The following is a 25,935-nucleotide window of genomic DNA, read 5'->3' as shown; positions in this document are numbered from 1 at the left end:
TGCACTTGCAAACTGCGAAGCCTTACAATATATGCTATTGTATTATTTCGGCCATTTAACATGCACACATTGGCCTACTTGTCAGAATACTGTGTATTCAAGACTTGAAAATGTATGTGAATATGTACAAAATGTTTTTTTACAAGCAAACCTGCAACCGAGCTGTCCCCATATGGTAACAACAATGCTAAAAGGTTAACAGATTTATACTAATCCTAATAATAAACACTATTCAAACAATAATCATAATAAAAATAATCGTTCTCGGATCATTGTCGCTTGTAGCCTCTCCCAAGTCAGCACCAATCTTACTGCTGATACGAACGAGTCCTGTAAAGATTGTGAATGGCATTTCTGACCTGAACACATTGTATCCCAAATCAAAACGTTAGACAATTCGATCCCGTTGTCCGGCTTCCATGTGGCGTATCTGGGTATTCATCGGTGCATCTTTTTTCACCCTGCAGTCACAGCAGCAGACAAACACCTGCTGTCTTATGAACTATTACTGTGAGACTGGATATGAGGGCAACTAAATGCTGAATTCCCAACAAAAAAGCTGCTGTTTTATCTACAAGTCTGGGAAACTGACATTTGTTTCAATGTCATCATGAAGCCAGATCTTTCTTCCACTCCACTCTAAATATATTCGTCAATTTTTTTTTCATAATTTCTTTCATTATCATTATTGATTTAAACACTTTACTTTTGGCTAATTGGTGCAGTTGGTTGTTTAGCTGTTAAACGAATTGTAAAAAACTGCCATTTCGAGGTAATGAGTAGTACCAACAGCACTTCAGTCTCAGGTGCTGACTGTACAGCAAATAGGACGTGCGGCGGGAAAGTTCAATTTTGGACTAATTCAATTATGCCGTTATTGGGCGGTGGGTATGTTTTAAAAAATGGGTTTGTAAATTTTTTTGTCCCATTTTTTTCAACGTTTTGGCACACTGACCAATTTTTCTTCGTTCATGAAACGGAAGCCATGTGCACTATACTATATACATTATACAGTTAAAAAATGTAACCGGCCCAGTTGGTCCTGTGGTGCTTCATAACTACCGGACAAACTGTGATCTCTACAGGCCCTGGGCCACCGGGCCATGGTTAATGTCGAACCCTGATACAGTATGTGCACTTATGTATCTGCTACAAGTACATACTGTATGCCTTTTATGAATCATACGTTTTACAGGACATATCTTATTTCTTATTTTTAGATGACATACTTTTTTGTACCGTTTCCCCACTAGATGCTTATAGCAATTTGAACCAAATTGTATTGTTTTTAAGGGTCACAATGACTTTTAAGAAGCAGCAGTTTTCAATTAGTGTTACATTGAACCAGCTGTTTTTGCAGCAGTGCATCTCTGCCAAGTAATTGTCATGCTTGTGATAGATTAGTTAGTCCAAATGCAGCCATGCTATCCCTGGAGGATGTTGGCAGCCTGGGATTGTTCAATCTCCGCTTTCAGGATGCTGTGTCACCAAATACCATATTTGCCTAGTCATCCTGACACATTGTTTTCTCCAGGGTTACAATAAGTAACAATGATTAGCTCACAAATTTCATGTTTCTTTAGACAGAAAATATTAAGATAAGTCATTGTATACATAGACCCTTTGGAGCAGGTTCTTGACCACTACAGAGACTTGAAAGGGCAGTACCACCACTGGTGTACAGTAGTATGCAGATTGTGACTTTACCTTCTCAGAATGCACCACACTCTTCAGGTGTGCAAGTGCAGTTGACCATCCCTTTTAGCATGTGTTATATGGTGAACTATAAACTGGAATTAAACCACCAGCACTTCACAGGCAAGGGCATTCAACATCCATTAGACAAGAAAGAAGTTGATACTGGCAACGCTTTTTTCTTGCTACAAGGAATGAGTTATGTGCCTTACCAACATATTGTAAGTAGTGTGGTGTCCATCTACAGTAGACTATAGGTTTGCTGTGCTAGGAATACACTCTGTTGATCCCTTCTGTAAGAACTGGATGAACTACATAGTGTTATACTAGTGGAGTCTAGTATATGTGACTATCTCCTGTGTTTTTGACTATGTATTGGTTGTGTTTTATGTATTGAAAACTCCAAGCACTCCCTCCTCCTCAATCTCTAAAGTTGTTACATTTGTGTGGCAGAAAGGAGCCTGGCTATATAAACTCGGAGCGGGAGTATTTGCGTGCTCTGATTCCCAGCTGTGTTAGGGAGAGGTACTGCTGTACTGTGCTACTGTGGGAGTGTACTAAACGGAGGGTCCTAGTGACAGGGACAGACCCTGCAGTGCTGACTACAACCTCTGTACTGTTGCTTTATTTTGTTAATAAACCGTACGATTTGGTTTCAGTTAAACTGGCTGAGTCAGTGCCTTATTTCCCGCTGCCTAATAAAGGAAGCCTTTGGTCTCCATCTACCCTCCATCGATCTGCGAGACTCGCGCAGCGACCTGCCCGGGGTAAGCCAGGGAGTAAGCCGACCGAGGTGGACGGGCAGGAGGTAACAATAGTTTAGATATATATGACTATGTACATTCCAGTGAGCTCCCTTGCAATGTCTTTTGATTTTATTATTTTATATGATAACTTGTGTAGCAGGTGTAGGCTTCAGCCTGACCAGCAGAAGCTGCTTTTCATATTGCAGTGCCTAGGGACTGTAGCAGGTGTCATTGTGTCTGGTTTTCTGCTGTTTTGGAATTGGTTGTGTTCCACTAGCAACATCTGCCATCTTAAACTCTCAAAGGGTTCTCTTCAGTGGATGGAAGTCAGGCCGCTGAAAGGAAAGCCTGGTGACTGGCCACTGCATCTGCCTTCTTGTTTGCTTTAGCTTTTATGCTGCCTGGGTTTATGAGCTGCTACTCCTGCTGTGTTTAAATTCCAGACTGTAGGACTGGTATGGTGAGTGCAACAAGATAACACTGATCTCAGAACAGCAGGCCCTCTAAAACGAAGTGCTGCAAACTTGATCTTATACTTGGTTAAAAATATGGTAAAATGATAATTAGAAAAGGGTACAAATGAAATGCCACAGTGGACAAAAAACAATGTGAAAGTAGGTAAAACTGAGTCTTGGTGCATCTTTTTGTTTATGGTTACTGATTAGACAGTGGCTAGTTTTCTGTATTTAATTTTGCTAATTGTGATGACTTTGTACTTAGAAGTACCCTTTTTACCCGTAGAGTAGCTTGAAAACCACTCAGCCAATCATGCTGAATGTTTGTACTGAAAATCAAAATCTACTCTTGAATTATTCTGGTCTAAAACTGGTTGATAGTCTGTACGAATTTGATACATGTTGTGGCGCATTCGTGGCTTGTACTTTTATATGTTGGTTTTATTTTGAATTTATAATTTAAAAGAATTATGTAATGTAAAAACTGTACCTAAAAAAGGTAAAATGACAAAACTATTTGAACACTAATATAAACACACACACATATATATATATATATATATATATATATATATATATATATATTGCTGTACATACAAATAATAAACACAGAAATGCCTCAGCAAACTTTGAAGACACAGTGCCTCAACAATCATTTCATGTTGTTGGCACGAACCTGTTTAAACCATTCCCACAGAAAGATGCTCACTTGTTAGTACTGTTCCTGTATGCAGGATTCAGGTGCTTTCTGCTGGCATTTAGGTTTTCTCCGTGTTGCATTTAGATACGTATATTTTTTTTCAGATTGTCTGGAACAGTTTGCCTTGCGTCTTTTGGAATTTTTCACTTGGCTCTGTTTTTGTTGGTTTAGGGAAACGTTCAGCTTTTAAGCGCACATTTTCTTTCAAGAGATAGGCCAAACTCATTGTGTGGACGTTCAGTCATGTATTTGATGTTCCATAACTGCACAATTTAGAATGGCACATGGGAGTATATATGCAATGTATATGCCGCCCTATGCAAATATGCATTTGTTTTTGTTTTGTGTCTTCTACTAGTTTTAAACCTAGAAAATGAATCTCATGACCCGGTGCTAGATGGCACAGTCAGATTGGCATTGATTTTAGACGGACGAGACTTAAAAATCATGCTGGATTCCAAAAACAAGTTGCGTATTGTAGAGGGTATCACACCATTCATTTAAATAGGAATTTGGTTGGAACCCAAAAATCAGGCTGAATTATACAGAATTCTGGTTTATAGAGGGGCTGGATTAGACAGGTTTTTACTGTATTTATAATTTTTTTTGACTAAGCATTGCTGGCCTCATTTTGAGTTATGCACCAAGCAATAGCATTACAGTACATATTGTACCCTGCTGTCTCTCTTTCTTTCTTTCTCTCTCTCTCTGCTGCCAGATTGGAAGTGCCACTGTGTTTCTTAAACTAGTGCTCTCTTGCCTCCATCTGTTCAGCCATTCCATCTCTAATTGTTTCTTTTTTTTTTGTACCTCACCAAAACCAAAGAGACTTCTGCTTTGCGGTGACCTCAATGTACCATAATGGGCTATTTGGTCTGGCAGATGGAGTAAATTGACATATGCCAGATTATTTTGGTTTGGAAGCAAGTGCAAAAGCAAACCATAACAGTATATACAGTAACTAGCAAGAGAAAATAAAAATAAGGCCTATTCAATTTTCTGTCACATTTTTGTGTTCACAGATAACTGCTTATCTAGTGATTAAACTAGGAAAGGACATTCTTTAGTGCAAGTTATTGTGGTTCTAAGAATCTGTGGATATAAGTACAGTAGGTGCCTAAACTTGGAATGAACATGCTATGGGACAACTTCATAGTTATAATTTTATAGTAAGAACCGTGGCAGGTTATGTATGTTACTGTTTTTGATCATGTTAATTCAGTGCTCTTGATACATGAGAAGCAATGTCTTTGGCTCTGTTTGGGCACCCTGCTGGCAGGTGGCATGAGAGCTTCCCCTCTGAGCATTACATGACACACCTCTATCCTCGCCTGAATACCCCTTAAAATGTAGTCTTGGAGCTGTCGAGTAGGGTGTCATAAGAGCTAAAACAGAGCCAAAAGTGCCTCTAATTAGCAGTCTAGGCAGAGAATGTGAGGAGTATGTGTTAGTTCAGGCTCTATCACTTCATTTTTTTTGGCACTGTGTTTTTTTTACAGTGTATTATCAGGGCTCACCTTGGTGACTGGGCTTGGGGACTTTGACACCAGGGATCAGTGCTGATGCTGCTAGAGTCTTCATTTCTGGAAGACGGAGCAACAAGCTCCACTGCTTGTTCTGTGCCTAGCAATTCCCTGTCTCAAGTCCATGGAACATGCTGTTTCTGCACTAAACACTGAAAACTGCCATAAACAGAATGTATCACAGTGTGGGGTGGATGGGGGGAAGCACGTTCCATTTGATCTACCTAGCTTCTATTACAGCACTACCTGAGGGACAACTTCACAACCTTGCAAAGCCCTCCCTTCTAAATAAACCACCATTATCGTTCACTATAGATTGTGGTTGGAAGGGAGGTTTCGGGGTACCCTTGGTGGAATTGGAAAAGCTATTTGTTAATTGCATGACTTAATGTTTAATTCTCTCTACTTTGCAAGCCAGCTTGCCCCTAAGGTAGGCAGCTAGAAAGTTGTTTTCAAGTGGCAAATCCTGGCTGCGGCTTAGAACGAGATTTAGTGTTTAGCAAGCACAGCTCATGTCAGTCCAGTTTAAAGTAGCAACATTCAGAACCCTTTCAGACATTACTGTGTTCTCTGTCATTTTCTTATCATGGCAAACTGTTAGATACTCAGGCCAATGCAACTAACTCCATGTAAAAAGTGTTGGGTGGTTTGATAATCCACTGAAAGTGATGTTGCCTTGCAGACCATGATTGTAATAACCTGTCTCTTGGTTGCCTCTTGATAGAGGTTCTGTACCCACCATCTTAATTGTGCTAGATTCTGTCAGGCGGTTGTGGAACAAGGCAGAGCATCAGGGCTTGAATTTCAGCGCGGGATCACGGGAATCGCGCATTTTCCAAGTTGCTCCTGCATATCTGCAACTTTCAGTGCAGGAAAATTCTACAGAGATATTGTAAGAGACCAAGCTACTGTATTTTTCACCCAATTTAGAATGCCTGAAACGCTACAATGTTCTCTAAAGAAGTGGGTGTCAGTAACGAAAGCACTATGAGCCGCATTCTGAGTAGTTCTGGTTTAAAATAAATAAATAAATAAAGTAGTGCTGGATATTTTAAGTGCCACGAGACTTTATTCTTTTGTACGTGATTCTCGGCCGCTCTCTTTAAGCATTCTAGAAACTCAGTACACTGCAGTATAAGTAAACAGTTTTTAAAAAAACAAAACAATATTAAGTCTATCTAGGTTTTGTTTTGCAAACTCGGCCCCATTCATTTTGGGGCGCCAACGCACCGAAGGTTATGCACATATTACTCAGGCACTGTAAAAGCCACCTACAAGTGTGTGTATGCGGTACTCCTAGCCGGAACTACGACTGCCTGAAGTTAAGCCTCTCATCATGTGACAGAGTTCACAGTTTAGGTTTCGTTTTGAGCTAGGACTACATAAAGAACAATAGGAAAATGATGTCACAAGTAGGGGTGAGACCGAATAGTCGAACATTCGACTATTCGATAACGATGGCACCTATCGACAAGTGAATCCAACATTCGAAAGTTAAAAAAAACAAAAAAATGTATATATTGATTTTATTTTAAAGCCTGTACTGCTGATTGGCTCTCTATGTAGCGGTAATGAAGATTGACTGGAGGGTGGGATTTGTTATTTCTTGTCTGTGATTGGCTAAACTAGAACGTACCTCGGCTAACGATGGCTTCCTCACAGAAAAGTTCTGCATGGAAATACTTTGACAAAGTAAATGAAAACACTGTTAAGTGTAAAATATGTGCAGTGCAATTAAACTACCACAAATCTACAACTGGTATGTTAACCCACCTAAAAGCCAAACACCCTTCTGTGACGCTAGCAACGACAGAAAAGGAAAGAGGACTGCAACAAACCGCCATTGCATCCTTTGCGGTGAGGCCTCGTCAGTGTGACAACGTACGTGCTGAAAAAACATCAGCCCTTATTGCTAATATGGTGGCAAGGGATATGCTTCCCATAAGTTTTGTTGAAGGTGAGGGATTTCGGGAGTTGATGAAATTTGTGGAACCTGAATACACAGTCCATGCACGAAAAACCCTGCACTAAAACAATTACCACTCGACTCGAAAAAAATGCATGCCGATTCAGCAGCGTCTGTCCGCAGAAACTTGTCAAAGGCTGAGAAGGTGGTGATTACTACAGATGCGTGGACTGCACCGAATACCGAGTCGTACGTCATAATAACCTGTCATTTCATTGAGGATTGGGAAATGAAAAACGTAGTTCTACAGACTCGCGCCACGCCAGAGAGGCATACAGCAGAGAATCTCGCAAATGTGTTAAACACCGCTGTAGACCATTCGGGTTTAAGGGGGGAAATCACTGCCTGTGTTCACGACAATGCCAGCAACATCATCTTCGGAGTTTGTTGAATGGGACTCGAATTTGTGCTTTGCACACACTCTGCAGCTCGCCTTCAACGATGGCTTTAAACTTGGTGCCATACATAATGTAGTTGGTGCGGCCAGCCGTTTTGTGTCACATTTTTATCACAGTGCAATAGCTACTCAGGCTCTGAAGTTGAAACAAAAACAACAAACTCTGCCTGAGCACCGTCTGCTGCAGTATTGCCGGACCTGATAGACATGCTGATTTTTTTAAACAAGAATAAATGAACATGATAATAATAATGGACATTGCTAGCCTAACTATTCCTAAAGTTTTTGTTAGGATTTTTTTTTGCTTCCATGGAAGGCTAGTGCGTTAATGCCACTCAGGCCTTTTTGTTCATTCATTTATTTATTAATATTATTAAGCTAGCTACATACATACATAGCAAGCTATTGCCTATACAGGCTATTTATTTTTTATTCACTGGAACTCGAACGCACAGGTATGTTGCCGATTTGATTTAACGTAGACCGGTAGTCTGCATGTTGTGTGTGGTTTGAAAACGTGGGAAAAGTAAATCGTTTAGTTAAGTGGATTGTATAAATTAGCTAGCTAGATAGTCTAATGCATTTTGTATTTCGCTGTTATGACCGGAAAACATTATTGCCACAAGGATGCTAATGTTAAGGCATTTGCCTCGCAGCTCACATTGCTAAACTATTATTGAATGAAAATTAAATTAATAATTGAATAAAAATTATACAGGAGACGCCCATATTTTATAAGCAAGCGTTACTTTTTTTTTTTTAATTGTCACAACCTTTATAGTTCATTTGAAATTGTAATTAACGGAAAAGCTTGTGACAATATCGGCAAAAAAAATAACACTTGCTTGCAAAATACGAGAGTCTCACACGAGAGTTGACAGGTATGCTTATGTTACTGCTGCTGTTATGGCATTTCTGTATGTTTCCTAATAGGAAGGTGTTTTTTTACATAGCCTAATGTTTATTTAACAAAGTTGTTAAAGTTGTTGTGTTAGCTAAGTATTTTAAAATAAAGTTCAGAATTTATTGCAATTGCAATAATTGTCACTTTGCATTATTTCGCATTTAATGTACGTCTCATTTTGAATGGGAGGCGGGGGGGGGAGGGGGGCGACTATTCGATTAGTCGACCTCAACAGCTGTGGAATTATCGATAGTCAAAATATTTGTTGTGCACATCCCTAGTCACAAGTGGGCGGAGTTAGTAAACAGTGGAGCCATTTCTGGAGCCCGTAGAGCACTTTTAACAGTGCACTTGCAATGCTTTTAATGTATTCGCTCTTGCCCTTACAAAACGTTTCTTGACATAATCAAGCATTTATTCGCATAAATAAGTTAATCACTTTATATAAACAAATTTTTTTTTTTTTACAAAAAATACCAGTATATCCTGGTGCTGCACCACAGCATCGCCTCAATGTATTCAGTACTGCGTGGGCTCCACAAATGTCGCCTGTAATTGAGTACCGAACTGCATCACGGGATTGACTGGCCTATCCTTCTTTATATAGTCCTAGGTTTTGAGTCTATTTCTCTGTCATTGTAGCAACTAGACCGAAAGGGGCGGTATCGTTGGAAAGCCTAGCTCAGCTCCCCCCCCCCCCCCCCCCCCCCACCCATGTTCATTTCATATTGAGGTTCAATGGTGCAGTGTTTTTTTTTGGAACCGCCCCCCCATTGGATGCAGCATAGGGGTGAAATCCCCCAGCACACAAAAATGAAATTCAAGCCCTGGAGCATTATGTCAATACAAACCAAGATTATGGATTTTTGAAGTAATTCCTTTTATTTGTAGAAAATGGCGTATCTAAAATTAATGTTGGGATGAGTTTGCTTTACCTGTCTTGTTGCTTTTAACATGATTTGTTTGGTTACACAGATGTACATGACATGTCCTTAACAGCTTGCTTATTGTGAAGGAAGTCTTATCATCTGGGATAATGTTATGCTTGCTCTGTGGAAGGCTGGTTACCGTGAACCTTGCAACATCCAGCTTTTAAAAGTTTGCGCTGGGGTAGTGTGACTTCACATTGCGTTCATAGGGTTAATGCCTGTGTGCTTGTTCATGGCCTGTGATGTTCTGTACTGTGTGATACAGAGAGATGCAGGCAGTGGCTACGTTAGTTCAGAGTTCGTGAGTGTTGGTGACGCTAGATTTCCAGGGTTTCTTGTGGAAGAACATTCTGAACATATTTCTGATTCCAATCTGCACAGGATGTGACTTGCATAGCACATACAATGCAGTAAGATTTACAGTAAGTATGAGGCTTTAAGAACGCATGCAGTTTGTATTCAGCATACAAACCATTCTGGTTGGAATCCCAAGTTAATCAGTTAGCCTGCAGAATATCAAGAGGACAATTCAGTAATCCTTTTATACAGCAGTAAAACAGGAATAAGCCATCTGAGGGTAGCAAGCCCCCCTCTGGCACTGCAGAGTGACTTCTCAGAAGTGTTCATCATTCCTTTTTAAAAAAATGTACAGAGATTTTATAGGAAAGAGTACTCCATACACTTTTTGATCTCCAAAATGTAGGGCTGCAACAAAGGGTATATTTTGACCTTCAAAGGTTCGAACCTTTGATTGTACTAATTTGCATAATTTACTGCCGATGTCACCATAGCTACTAGTTTATATTTGATTGAAAATCCTGTTTTACAGGTAAGCCATATAAATGGACTACACATTGTTTATGTACACGTAATTGATGCTGCTTGCGATATACTGTATACAGTAAGCTTGCATTGCAGCAGCACCAACTACAGCGGACTTGGGCAAAACAAAGCTCCAAGCAGGTTATCAGTCAGTCACATTTTACTACAACCAAAAAATAATAATAATCATAATCATCATAATAATAATAATCATAATAATAATAATAATTACAACTGCCAGGCAGTTTTACAGCTTCCAAGCTCAGTACCAGTTGGAAATTTTGGCAAGCTGTAGCATTGCAGCACAAGGGTCAGCAACAGATCAGTTTTATGGAGCAGTTTCAATTCAAAATACTGCATTAGTACATTATCTCACAATGCTTTATAACTTTAAACACCATAGTAACCATGACCCTATCTACACACTGTATGGAGTTATGAACTAATTTTACATTTTAATTTAAGGAGAGGTCAAAGGTTGCATGCAAGGTCATTTTTGGATAGAGCACATATGGTTTCCTATATGTGTTCCATAGTAACCGTTAACCTATCTGCACTTTGTAAGGAGTTATAAGTAGGGCTGCAACGAAGGGTACATTTTGACCTTCGAAGGTTTGGAACACATTACCGAAGGAAGGTTCAGACCTTCAACGATATTCATTTGCATAATTTATTGGTGGCGTCACCATAGCGACTTGTTTATATTTGATTGAAAATCCCCTTTTACAGGGAATCCATATAAATGGAATAAAACATTCACATGTAGTTTAAAAATAAGTTATATAGAACAGTAATCATGTTTTTATAATTGAAATAAAATAAAAATACACTTTGTTTATTTACACTGAATTGAGCCTGCTTGTGAAATATATAGTAAGCTTGCAATGCACCAGCACCAACTGCAGCGGACAAAGCTTTATTTAACAGTCACCGTTCCAAGCAGGTTATCAGTCACATTTTACTACTACTAAAAATATTAATAATACTAATAATAATATGAATTTATGCTTGTCAAGTGACCCCAGAGATTGGTTATGCCTCCATGATATGAGTCGCTTGCACAGTTTGCATTCATTTATTTTTTCTTTGGTCGTCTGGGCATTTAACAAAAAAATCCCAAATAGGAGAGGAGTTCTGAGACATTTCTTTCAATACAGCTTAAGCCTTATGCTACAATGATTTGCTGTCGAGATGGTGAATAAAGAAATTAAAGGTTTGCCTCTGGATAACACATGCTGGAGCGGAACGGGGAGGGGCAGACGGTGCTCAGTTTTAGAAATTAAAATTATAAGTGTTAACGTATATTTTGTATGTTTCAAACATATTCTACCATAGCACTTCTCTTACACTGTCTTCTACACTAGGTAGTCACTACATACTTTACTGAAGCAATACATTCACTAGAGGTACGAACCCACTGCATTGGAAACTATACCCTGCTCCATACACGGCAGCTGTGCCATGTACAGTTGCTACGTATGTGATTTGGTAGCGGATTTTAATAACAATGTTTGTTTTGTTTACTTAATATGCATTATACAAGTCAAAACATCGGATTTTGCATATGTGACATTTTATGTGTGATTTATAGTATTCACACATTGTCAAACAGTTTCTGTTAACAGGAAAAAAAAAAAATACATTGTGTGAACCCGTCTGATGAACCTTCCAAAGTTTAAAACAATCTTTGAATCCCTGGCTAGCGAATGAACCTTCGAACTTTCGAACCTTTGGACACAGCCCTAGTTATAAGCTAGTTTTACATTTGACCGAAGATTTTGAAAGGTTTTTAAAGAAATACGTCGGGTGGCCATATTGGTTTACACGAAAATACAATTTTTGAAAAAAGTAAATTGTATTGACACAGGGATGATGCTTGTCAACTTTGGAGTTAATCAAATAAACAATTTTTCAACTGAAGCGGTTTTAAATTTTAAGAAGAAAATATGGGTCTGGTAGCCATCTTGTTTTTACAAAAGAACACAATTTTTCCCTATTTGAATTCAATTGTCCCCAGGATGATGCCTACCAAGTTCAGAGTTAGTTGGTTAAATGGTTTTCAAACAGAAGCAGTTTGATGTTTGGGGCGACTTTCAGTGAATTTGCTGGCAGCCACTTTGATATTAAAATTTATCGCTGCAACTTATGCTTTGCAACTTGAAGCGGGTTTGGTTGTTTATGACATGCAATGTTTCAGATCAGTCGGTTCACCAAGAAGAAGATTTTGAAAATGTTTTTACAGAAATGCGTCAGGTGGCCATCTTGCTTTACGCACAAACACCGTTTTTGAAAGTCAAAAGTCAAATTTTCCTCCTTTCTTAGTCATCCCTTGCACGGTACTTTGAAAGACATGACATGTATGATAGCTTACTGATTGGTGACAATGGATATGTTCTGAAAAAGTGGCTGGTGACACTTTCTTAGTCCACAAACAGCGGGTGAAAATGTATATAGTAAGGCACACAGAAGAACTCGCAGTGTAATTGACGTTTGGCATGCTTATAATGCGTTTTAGGTGTTTGGATCGGAGTGGTGATGCATTGCAATACAGTGCGAAGAAGGTTGCAGAGATACCCGTGGATGTTTTTTTAGACATTAGTGAAAACAGGTTAAACGCCGTTATTCAAGAGGAGGTTGACTTTGACGAACCAGTAGCAGCTCCGGAAAGTGGCAGAAGTATACGCAACATTATCATTACCGATCACTTTGAAAATGAATAATGATCATTGCTTAACAATTGAAAATCAGGGTACGTTCATACTTGTTAAAGGTATATTACGTGTGAAACATTAAACATACAAACAAATATTGAAAAATAAATATATTTTATGTATATATTCACATTATATGCATCTGTAACAATATATGCATCAATTACAATACATATAAGAACATAAGAAAGTTTACAAACGAGAGGAGGCCATTCGGCCCATCTTGCTTGTTTGGTTGTTAGTAGCTTATTGATCCCAGAAGCTCATCAAGCAGCTTCTTGAAGGATCCCAGAGTGTCGGCTTTAACAGCATTACTGGGGAGTTGGTTCCAGTACCTCCTATTTTCTGTTCTGAATGCCCTTTATCTAATCTCCATTTGTGACCCCTGGTCCTTGTTTCTTCTTTCAGGTCAAAAAAGTCCCCTGGGTCGACATTGTCAATACCTTTTAGAAGGTATGTGTTGTAATGTACAGCTCAGTGTTTTCCTGGTCGCCCTGGTCTTCTTGGGGTTAATGGGGCCACACCTTCATTCCGATCTTGGGCACAAGAAGTAGAAGGTTGCAAAATAAACGGGGCAGGATTTGTGTTTGTTTCTGCTGTTACTTCTGTGCATGATGGTTGTGAAAAATATGATGCATAGTATGTCCTTTCCAGATCTAACCTCCCTCTTTCTAGTTTAGCTTTTTCCTCTTTAGTTTTATGGAGCTTTCCATATACGAGCACATTCTATTTACTTTCTCATTTAGTAAATTTGTATTCACTTCAGCAAATCTCCTTTCTTGAAGTTCAAGAAATTTGGGAGCAAGTTATTCTTTCTCTTGCTGCAGCTGCAGTGTTCTGTTAATTCCCTATAGGTGGGAGAGGACACCGCTGACAAATGTGGAGAATCTATCAAATCACGCTCATCATCTCGCGTAATTTGACTGTATTGGTCTGCCCCCGTTGTGCTTGCAAGGTGTTCAGATGATCCTGTAATAAATTTTTATAATAATTGTATTACGCTTGCAATATACTCACAATGTAAAAAGAGTATGCCTGGTGATATGTGTATATAGATAGTCACTTTAAACATAATACAGTTAATATAGGTTAAGCGGCCATGTTAAATAATGTTGTATTTGGTATAGATATAAATAAAATGGTTAATTATTATCATTACAGATACACAGGATATGCTGCAAAGCAATCAAAATGTACATAAAACAAATTGCTCACTTTCTAAATGTAAGCATACTTGTGGCTTTCAATTGTTTAAAAATTAAATAAAACAAGTAGACAACTGATTGTTTTATAACAAGTGTCTTTGTGCTGCTCACGTGAGGCGTGTGATGGGATGACACCCACATCAAGACCTCCTACACCTGCAGTGCTCTCCCCTGGGACACTGACAGCCGCACATTCTTCTACTGCTGTTAGTCGCTGTCATGTTGATGGTCCTTCACCTGTAGCCGTTCTCTCTCTCTTCATGAGAGCTAACTTTGACTTTGTACAACCTTTTATATCGTAGTGTCTCTTTCTACAATCTGACCAAGTCTGTTTAACAGTGGAAGTGGCATTTATTATTTTTGCCAAGCTTTTATTCACTTCTAATTTGGACCATCTTTACCAGACCCAAATAAATCAGAACTGCGATTATGTAGACAAAACAAAATGTATAGATCTCTTTGTGAATATCTCTGCTTCTTCGTTCCCGACGCAGCGCTCGACAATGCCCTCTAAAGCCCTTTTGCACACAAATTGACCATTTATTTATTTAGCAGATGCCTTTATCCAAGGCAACTTACAGAGTAGGGTGTGTGAACTATGCATCAGCTGCAGAGTCACTTACAACAACGTCTCCTCTGACACAAGGAGGAGGTTAAGTGACTTGCTCAGGGTCACACAGTGAGTCAGTGAGTGAGTCGGGATTTGAACCAGGGACCTCCTGGTTATAAGCCCTTTTCTTTACCCACTATTTATGTATGCAAGTGCTTCATTACCATATGATTTACTAAGTTCCAACCCTCAAGATTGGATTGGGAAGCGCTAATGATAATATGGACTATAATATTAGTAAGACACCCAGTTATACTAATAAATAGAGCAGTGCTTTCAATTTTTTTAGATTGCCTCTGAAAGTTGTAATAGCAGTATATCTGATTTGGCATTGAATATATTGACTGGTTGATTTTATAAGATATTATATCTGCCAGAAATCTCCCACATACTGTAAAAGTGATTTTGATATTCTGTTAAATTGTTCTTTAGAAACTGGCAACAGATAGGTGTGTGAAACATTGTATTTAGCATATGGTACTGTCGTCTGTTCTTCCATGTTTTTAAAACTGCAAAATATGTTTTAAAGCTTTTAGAAGTACAGTAAATACTTTCTATACAAAAAAATGACCAAGTAAAACAAAGAAAACATTTTAAATACATTTTAAGTAAGACATTAGTATTGTTTTGTAAGTTTGTAGCATAAGTCTGTCTGCATTTCATTAGTATGCAGTCTGGTTGTGCAATTATTATTATTATTATTATTATTATTATTTTCTTAGCAGACGCCCTTATCCAGGGCGACTTACAATTGTTACAAGATATCACATTATACATTATACAGATATCACATTATTTTACATACAATTACCCATTTATACAGTTGGGTTTTTACTGGAGCAATCTAGGTAAAGTACCTTGCTCAAGGGTACAACAGCAGTGTCCCCCACTGGGGATTGAACCCACAACCCTCCGGTCAAGAGTCCAGAGCCCTAACCACTACTCCACACTGCTGCCCAATTAGCCAGTATAGTAGCAAGACTCAAATCCAGCCTCCGCCTAATAAAAGTAGGTTTAATTGTTGCTAACACTATCCAGATACGTTGTGTGACTTCAAACAGTTAACAGGGACCATCACCTCTTCGGAATAATTTGATGCACAGCTCTATCTGACTGCACCTGGTCGCCATGGTTACTGTTTTCCAACCTACCTAGTCAGATCTCCTAATTCAACAGACATCAAGCCTGCCTTGTCATTCTACCACTGCAGGAGAAATGTCAAGTACAGTACCATTGTACCTATAGCTTTTGTAATTGGGTTACATAGTGGAAGCCAATTACTTGGCTCATCAGTGAAGAATAGCATCCTCAAGCTAATATTCCACTTTTATTTTTTTATTTTTTTATCCCTTAACTGTTTAGGGTTTTTTATGTTGTACTGCTTACAGTCTTGTTTCTGACCTTATACAAATTGCTAACAGATATGTGGATAATTACTGCAGAGCTCTAAACAGGGTTAGAAACCAACACTATTGTGGTACTAGTACCTTTTGAAACTTGCTGGTCCTGATGTAAACTTACTAGTCCTTATGTTAAGTTCTTGAGTTGGAATCAACAACAGCTGTTGGGGTCCCTAAAAATATTAGGCTTAAATTTTTTATTTTCCTAAAAAATAAACACTGTTATAAATTTTATTTTTATTTTTTTATTTACAATGACAGCACCAGACACCTTGCCGACCACGAAGCTCCACCTGAAAAGTACACCATAAAGAAAAACTACAACAAATTAAGAGTTTTGGGTAGCAAAATGCTACCAAATATACAGTACGTTAACGTTGAGCCTAAAATACATAATGAAAATAAAAATATTTAAGATGAATTTTAGTGTTGGAATTTCATAAAAGACTATTGTATCGTCATGCTGCCTCACAGTAATTAAGCAACAATATACATTTAGCAAAGGTTTAACACTTTATTAACAGATTCATTTTTTTCAGTTTAGGGGCAACTTTAAAAACCGGTTTGGTTTCGTTGTGGTAAAAATAAGGGGATAACGGCAATTTTAAACATGTTCAAGTTAGTTACAGTAAATCATTTTTTTTAAACCTGAAAGAAAACCTCTTGTAAGTATTGTAAACATTTCTGAACTACTACGTTTTGCAGTTTTTTTTTGCAGATTGAGCCAGGCTTTCTGCTTCTTTTTCTCGACTCTTCTGAGATGGTGCTATTACGCTTGGTAGAAATCCATGTGCTTGACATGCTAGTGTTTGTTTATTGTTGTTTTTTTCCCCTGCTGATGCGACAGCCACGCAAATCATGTTATTGTTTGGATCCAATGCAGGTGTCTGTTGTTGCTGTAGCTGAAAGGGCACTGTGGTCATAATGGCCGTGAATAGACACACATTTTGAGGGGCATTATGACAGCTGACGAGGGCACTCACAGCAATTGCCACATGGCCGGCAGGTAATTTTTTTAAAGAAATTAAGAAACTGTTTTCAGACCTGTGTACCATGGTTGGTTGTTACTGTGATCCATGTTAAAAACAGGATATGTAGTCCATATTATTAAAAAGGGCATTCCGAGTGATCCATCTTGTTTGAACCCAGAACAGCATGACGATGCAGTGAACCTAACCCGGAAAGCACCTAAACAAGTCAGGGGGTTCCAATGAAGCATAGTGCAAGTATTCTTTTAAACCTGAGTTCACAAAATTAAAGCTTGGAATAGATACTTTAGTAACTTTAATAACTACCTTTTTAAATTTGTATTCAGCGTTGACACTGTGCCAGGATGAGGGTAAACATGTATGAGAAGTGAGAGATAAGCCTAAGAACTAAGGTGATGTTCATGAGATGTCACAGGTAGCATCTGTCTCTCCCTGGAGCTTGGCTGGGGAGTAGTATGTAAATCTCATGCATTTTGAATGCCTCCCTCTGACTCCCCCCTTCCCCCATTCTTGGTTGCCATGACGCAGGTATTATGGTCACGTGCTCTGTCTTGCAAAGCGTTGCAGCAGGGGAAGGTGAGTGCGAGCTGATTGCGCTCTATTTCTTATTGATTGTGATTGCTGATTTACTGTCGCTGCTCTGTTCTGATGGCTGCTCAGAAATATACGTATACCACCATGCTCCATGAGCTTTCAACAGGACCACAGCTTTAAAACGAGCATGAGGCAGAACTGATGAGCAGTGAAATGTAGTTTAGATGACATGCTGCTTCTGACAGGGAGAGCTGGTGTAATTAAAGATGCAGTGGTCTGTGATTTTAAATGGAAAATTGTCAGAAGACCAGTCTTGTGTTCCAGTTAAGAAATGAACTTGGAAGTGCCTAAATTAGACTCTGCTTCTTGTACTAACATACTGTATTAGTTCTGTTGACAAATGTTTTCATACTGGCACTAGTGTTCTAAACATGCTTAGAAGGAAGGGGTATGTTTAGACTACAATGTAACACTGTATTTTTTTTTTCTTACTATGTTCTTCCCTAACTAACCAGACAAGGCTTGAAACTTGTGCCATTCTGTAGCTGTAAATTGCTTTGAAAACAATAATGGTGATAATTGTATGATCTTAAAAAATAAAAGTGGGCTTTATTTACCGAACTATGAAGTACTTTACTTCTCAAGGTTTATGTTTACTTCCTTTTCCCCTTGCACATTAATACGCATGCTTTCTGTGTTCAGGTACACTGTTCTTTTTAACCTTGTGGACAAATACGGGTTGCAGTATGTTTTAACAACAGGGGATGCTTTTAAAGTCTCAGGGATTCAAATCATTTTATTGCACTGGCTAAATGCAATAGACCAGGAGCTTTCACTATTTAACCTCTGCTAAAACTAGGAGTATTTTAGGGGTCTTGTAATATCAGAAGGAAAACATGAAATGACTTGAAGAATACATTAATTTTGAAGGTAATGGATGCAATTTAATACATTTTAAGGAAAGGAAGCCCAATTACAAACAGAAAGCCGAATGAGTGTCTCCTGTCTGTTAGAGAGGCATGAGCCACAGGGGAGGGGGAGGAGCAAAGAGAGACCCAGATGGGAAGAGGCCCAAGACCTTTGTCATGGCATTTAGTAGCCCAAATGAATGGCTCATTTTCTTCCTGGGTATCTGAGCTTGTGGTTTTCAGTATTCAATCTCCACATTGAGATTTGGACAATAAAAGGCAACTTGTGCATTACTTTAATCAAGAATTTGGAGTCTGTGTGCAAGGGAAGAGCGAGTCCCTAGCAGTAGTGTTTTTACATGACAGTGCATAGGTCTATGATATATATTTGTGTGGTCACAGTATTGCTAGCTACTTCAGTTTTCCCTCTAGGCTGTTGCTGTTGTTCTTGCATTAACAGTAGTCATAACCAATACTCATGCTTCAGTGGAGAGGTAACAAATACTGACACTGAAAGGTTAAGCATTCAAAGAAATTGCAGCCTCCGGATGGCGTATTGATTTATGATATATTTTTTCAGTCGGCACACTCAATCTTTAAATGGTTATGACTGTGCACTTCTGAACGGATCCTGCGCCATTATACCAACTGTGTTTCAATAGACTGTGTTTCCATAATAGTCCAGTTGGCAGTCTATCGGATATCCGTCACTCATTATTGAGAGTAAAGGTTCAATTAGTGTGACATACAGTACATCTGAATACATATTATGCGTAGTCTGCTGGTTTCTATTTCTTGCCATTACGACTGCGTGTGACAGGTAATTGAGAGTCTAAGCCTAGACTAGTAAAATTATGTCATGGGAAAGGGTATAAAAGATCAATAGGGGCACAGATTATATTTTGAAAACTTGGTTAGACTTTTGTTTGGCTGGAATCCATACAAGTAGTAGTAATAATATTAATCAATGGTACAGTATGTGTAGGATATTGAAGTAAAAAAAAAGGTTGATTTTAGGGGTAATAATTAAGGTTTTTAATACACGTACTGTTTATAATTAGCAGACACGTTGATTCCACAAAACAAGAAACAGTGTCCAGGGCAAGACCAAGTCTTCACCAAGTCAAATTGTCTAGCTCTGTGTTCCATCTCACAAAATCACGTCTCATTGCTGCTGTTGGTCTGTCTTCAGCAAGCACACTGCCAGCTATTTCCTGTGCATAGATCAGTACATTGCTTAAAACAGTAGCCAGTTTGTGTGATGTGTTGGCTTGTACAGTTGATTGTATTGACGCAGTATTGTGCAATGTTTTGAGCCACTGCACCATTTCAGATATGTTATCCTTCCCTCTCATCATCAGAAATATCTTGGACACAGCTGTATTCTATGATTTTCCTAATTTTTACATCCATGATCAGTTACCCAGTAAAAATATATATTTTGTTGTCTTCATTCTTTTAACCTTTTGTCATATCAATGATCTAAAACAATCCGTTGTTCTAAAACTGTTTCATCAGAGATGCCATTCCACTTACATTATACTCCTGGGTATTTTTTTTTATTTTATATATTTTTAAGTTAATTAAGATATTTTGGATTCTTTTGATGTCACCTTAGATGTAGTGTATGCGTTTTAGTGTATGCTTCTTGGAAATAGCTTGGCTTTGTTGTTTTAATAATGAAAAAAAAAAAAAGTTTTCTGTGCATCTCTACAGCACTTGTGTACTAAATCAGGTACTGAATGAACGCACTAAACTAAAGTGAAAATATTAAACCGGATAGCTTTCAATTCCAGTTGCTGTAGCATACTCCATTGGACTGCAGCTTCTGGAATGAGTTTTCTTTTCTACTTGCAAAACTGTTGAACTGCACTTTTTTGTACTTTTTAATTTGTAATTTGTCACTTATACTTGCCCTGCAAATTGATAGAGGCATTGATGCCATTAGATTTGCAATCCCCGACTTGCTCAAATAAAATTATGCTGGACAAGTCATTTCCATTTTAATGAGAAGCTGCGGTGATTATAGTCTGTGTGTTTGTTTTTTGTTTGTACAGAAAGATGCTGTGGTCCCCCCTCAAGAACAGGCTGTAATGTGCTGACATACCACTATGGGCAGGCGCTACCCAGGAGCTTACTATTGTTCAAACAAGTCACGTATGTACTTCATTGATTTCTACATTTTAATTCAGCTAGTTAAGGCTGTGTGTCTGGACTTAGAATGGTAGAGTCGTGACTAACTTCAATGAAGCAAAACATTTTCCATGGATGGATATTTGCATAGGGCTAGCGCTGGCGATCTAGGAATGCATTTGACCATATTAAATATGACCCAAAGTAAGAACTTCAGGTATGCTGCATGTTGTCCAGTACAATAGATATTCCTGTGTAATAAGGCACGACTATATAATCTCACTGTCTGCAGTTACACCTGTTTCATATTTAAATTTTACTCAAATAGCATGTCCATTATACTGGGTTATTTAACTTACATGAAGGGGCATTTTCAATCCAACTTAAAGAAACAGTAACAGTTATTACTCTTGTTTTTTTATATCCAATTTGAAAATGCCTTCTTTGAAAGTCTCCTCGCTACTGCAACCCAGTTACTGCTGCCTCCCTAACATATGAGTGCAAAGGCAAATACTGTAATAGTTTGAAAAAGGTTTAAAAAACACTATTCTCCAAAGTTTTAAGAACTAGTTTACTGTGTAATGTGTGTTCAGATCTGTAAGTTAGCTTTGCTGCCTGCTGTGGTTCATGTGCACATTTTGCATTTGACACAAAAGACACAGAGTTATTAATTTCACACATAATTTCAAAAGTTATAATGCTTTCTATGCTTGAAACACTTCATTATGAACCGATTCCGGTCATGCTTGAAACCTGTCAGTTAAGCCTTTTCTTAACTGACAGGTTTTACAGAAACAAACTTTGCATGGCCTGCCCTTTCATCCAGGGGAAGGTCGAGGGCTATGTTTGGATCCAAAATTTTGATCCACTCGGGTACTTTATTTAGTAATCCCATTGCTGGATCACTACAGTAGCCATGTATCTCAAATTAAAGAAACTCACATAACCAAAAAAACAATAAAAATGTAAAAAAAATTTAAAAATGGCAAAAAAACAAAAAAAAATAAAGTTTAAAAAAAGGGAAAGGGCTCTCCGAACGCATTGTGTGACACCCAAGATCGGTAATTTTATAGGAAACCATAAGGGTACCCTTCCCCAACTTGTCATGCACGAAATATTGAATTTCCCTGGGCAACGCCGGATATGTCAGCTGGTAATAAATATTTGTGGAGCACATTAAGTAAGTGTGCTGGTAATGTCGTCGTTGTTTTAAAACACGGTATCCAAGCAAAGGAGCTTATTTTTGTACTTTATGCTACGTTAAAGAAAGTATGTTTGTAATTTATTCATTTGTTGATTTATAAGTTTCATTTAAAGCATGGTTAATGTAGATGTTGGTAAATTATTTTTCTTTTTCACACAAATTTAGCTTATACTGTAGTGTGGCAGAATATGGCCACTAGGTGTCGCAAAGAATCCTGCAGCATGTAGCACATTTAACATTGATAACTGTATTCAAACTGAGTATTATTATTATTATTATTATTATTATTATTATTATTATTATTATTATTATTTTGCTATTTCCAGTACTTAAAGGCTACACATCTGAAAGGACTACATGTACTGTACGTGTAGTATATAATATTTAAATATGTATCATGCACTTAAAACATTTATTTTTTTATTTTTTTTAAATTATTACCTGAAAAAGATACAGGTGTTTTTCATGCCGGGTATCCGGTTTCAGATTTTATAGCCATGCTGACCTCTAATGTGAAGTCACCCTTTTTTTTAATTTATTTATTTATTTATTTATTTTTCTTCAGTTGAATTTGTCTTTGAGCTGCTTTAACTTACCCGGAGGGTAATTTACACCTTATCTGACACTTTCCATCAGACCTGTACTGTTACTGATACTGTACTGTACGGTAAATAACACAATTCATATTAAATATTATGGACTCTTAAGAATGTTATTTTTAAATATATGTTGCTAACTACCATGACAAATTAATTCAAGTAAAGCTAATTGCAGGTTAAATGTTTTGTATGAAGACACTCACATTCATTGATTATCATTTGATTTTGAGTTTGAAATCAAATGTGACTCTTCAGTACCCCTAGCTAGCTTCTATGTAGGACTTTCATAAAGTGGTGGATTGACACCACAAGACTGACACCCGCTGTTTGTCCTCCGTTGCTGTTGCTGGCCATGCTTCTTCACATTGCCCTGACAGAGTTGCAGTTCTCTCCATGTCCATTTGATTGTTTCTGTCTTGGGAAGTCAACAACAACTACATCTTCTACATATAGCCTTTCATGATGTGGCACCTCACAGAAATACCACAAAGAAACAAAGATGAGTGTGTCTGTTTGACACCAAGCTGCCCATGTAGAAACCTCAATAAGGTGTATTATTTTCTAAATTGCTTCACAAGCATAAACACTCTATTGATAAGAGTGGTCCTATCAGTATTTGAAATCAAGGACTAAAAGGTTTATTTGTTTGTACGGTACCAGAGGGGGTCGGTGAGAGAGGAAGTAAAATAGTTTACCTGGCAATTGTATTGTTCATGCTACATTTGTACTATTTTTATTTACAGCAGACTTGTATAGAAATAGCACTGTACAGGGAATTTATACTGTGCCCAGTTTGCTTTTGGAAGAATTAATAACATTTTGTTTCAATGAAAATTCATGAACTTTTGCAGTCTTCATCTTTTTATTCTGCTTATGTCTCTCTCTTTCTCTCTCTTTTATCATTCTGTTTTAATGAAACACATTTTATTCCCTCCTGGATTTATTTCTCTGTGCCGCCAGTCAGTAGCTTTGATCCAAAAGATAGTGCTTTCAGATGGCAGAGAGTGTGATTAAAGTCTTGGCATCCGTGCTCACCAGGGAGTGAATAACATCTAACTTGATACTTTGTGAGGGGGTGATTCCTTCTGATGTTCATCAGCCTCTGTAGGTGTTTCTAATTACCAGACTTGAGTTGAGTCCTCAAACCTCGAGTCCAAGTCACTGTCATTCGAGTCCGAGTTAAGAGTCCTTGGGTCTTGGGTCTTGGGTCTGAGTCCTCGAAACAAACTCAAATCAACTAGTGGTAGTAGTGGGGGAACAGTTTACTTAACGAACGTTGTCTGATATCCCTCAGGAAAAATGCACACTTTTTTTTTTTAGTTAGATTATTCTATTTGCATGCCCTTTTCAATTGGTCTGCCAATATCTTCTTTTCTTTTGGAATTGGAATACTGTTTGAATGTACCTGAAGTTTAAGCTTTAAGTTCAAGTTTGTGGATGTTGTTTTTCACTTTGATAGAAGCCATGATCTGGACTATAGAGCCGGTGTAGTGTTAGAAAGTCAGAATGTGGTATGTGTACCACAACATGACTCATGCAATGGCAGAAAGTGGTACGATGTCAAATTGCAAGTTGTGCACTGTGTGCAATCAATTGCGATCTGATGGGTTTTTTTCCTATTGTCTGAAGAGGTACATTTACCATTAATTATACATTATTTTTTTGCAAACTTAAACTGGCAACAGACAATTAATTTCTCTAAAAAGAAAAAACAATTCATGAGAGGTCCACCGCAAAGTTGCACAAGTAAAATAAGAAATGTACAAGACCCAATGTATTTCATTTGCATATGATAAATATTTGCATACGATTTTCTAATGGTGGAAAAATAAATTAAAAACTACAAGACTGAAAAATATGATGAATTCAATTAAAAAAAGATGTAAACGACCGAAAACAGCATAATGTACCACATTCGAATGGGCGCTTCTCTGCTTTCTTAGCGGAAGTTGTTTAGGCATGCGCGAGAAATTAAAGTTACTTTCACCTCCGACTTCAATTCGGGTAAAATCTGCCAATCTGACTTCGAAATTACCAGAACTGTATATATACTGTGTTCTTAAATAGTAAATTTAGTATTATTTGTAATATTTGTTTTGCAAAACAGAAACGTTATGTTTCACTTTCATTGCATTTGCACTGTTATTAAGTCTGTAATACAATGATGCATTTACGAGATTGTGCTTCAGTTCATTTGATTTAAGATCATGTATTTTTTTTCTTTTCTCTTTTACACAAACATTATGTTTATGTATTTCCCAGTGGCGGCTGGTGGCCAAAATTTGTGGGTGTTCACACCTCAGAGGCAGGTGAGGGGGTGGGGTCCAGGGGGCTCAACTTCAGTGGTAGAAGCACCGTCCAGCCTGACGCGGCTATCAACAAGATTAAAAAAATAGTAATATAAAATATTACATAAATGATACAAATATACTGTACGGTATATTTAATAACTGATTACCACAAACAAGCAGTAGTGGTCGGTAAATTAACAAAAAAAAGAAAAGAAAAATTGCCTTACACAGCAAGATATTACTGAGCTTAAGTTTAAAGCACTGCTGAAGAGCAGCAGCCTCTGGAGAAAAAAGGGACAGACAGCGCAAAATAAAAGCAGATTAAAACTGTGAAAAGAATGAAGTTGAACAAATAAGACAAATAACATTAATTTAAATTTAGACGAAGTTAGACGAAGATAATTAGTCTTTCGGCAAAATAACACACCATGCAAGACCTGAGAAGTTGCGCTGCTCATATTTTTAGCGTTTATTGTCTTGGCACATGCGCACTGATCGCCTGATCACCATGTGCGCTAACCGGCTGCGCTCCATCCAGACATTTTTAAGACAATCATAGCCAGTCCTGGCTGACGGCTGGCTGCTATTGCGCATGTGAATGGCGGATTTGGGTGCTCGCATTTCTGAGCGAGCACAGCCTGGCTTCAGCCCACTAAACAGATGGGATGAATGGCATTGTTGATGTGCCAGTGTCATGTGAGAGTGGGAGAATGAAACACACATCACCCAGAAGAAGGGAAGCGCAATTCATTAATGAGAGACTGGGGGTTCAGCAGGCAAGCGAACACTGTTAACCGGCTGCCCCTGGTATTTCCCTTTTGTGTAGGTTCATAATGGAACAAATACTTGAAGTTCACAAAAGACAGATTTCTAGGTTGTTGCTGCACAGCATATTGTTAATGTGTTTTTTTCCTGCATCCATAATAAATCATTTTCATTTTGGTAAATTAAGTGGTATTAAGTTACTCTGTAGTTCATTTTTTTTTTTGCTATCAGTCGATCCTTCTGTCCTATCAGTCTGATACCTGCCTGTTTGACGGTAGGCAATTTTCGACTGAATTTGCCAGGTGAATTCATTGACTTTTCTTGCAAACAGTGATGGCTTTTGCTGGGAACAAGTGGAGATTACAAACAAAGCACAGAATATTTAATCACACAGTGACTTTCTGATATGAATTAAGAAGCTCTAAAAGTATAATTAAAACATATATGAT

The 25,935-nt window shown here is 38.0% G+C and overlaps 1 protein-coding gene across 7 annotated transcripts in view; it reads left to right on the top strand.

Annotated features, from left to right (window-relative positions):
• LOC117421176 (amyloid beta precursor protein binding family B member 2-like) overlaps positions 1-25,935 on the top strand; it is a 128,682-nt gene that overhangs the window by 17,113 nt on the left and 85,634 nt on the right. For 6 of the 7 annotated variants that reach the window (XM_059032642.1, XM_059032644.1, XM_059032643.1 and 3 more), the window contains exon 2: positions 20,552-20,651. The exons of the other annotated variant lie outside the window; for it this stretch is intronic. The gene's annotated coding sequence lies outside the window, so the exon portion shown is untranslated. The remainder of the gene's footprint in view (positions 1-20,551; positions 20,652-25,935) is intronic. 7 annotated transcript variants of the gene reach the window in all.

Source organism: Acipenser ruthenus, chromosome 1 (assembly GCF_902713425.1).
Source record: "Acipenser ruthenus chromosome 1, fAciRut3.2 maternal haplotype, whole genome shotgun sequence".
Taxonomy (NCBI): Eukaryota; Metazoa; Chordata; class Actinopteri; order Acipenseriformes; family Acipenseridae; genus Acipenser; species Acipenser ruthenus.
The sequence above is the reverse complement of the archived record's forward strand: the minus strand, read 5'-3'. Positions and strand labels throughout refer to the sequence as shown.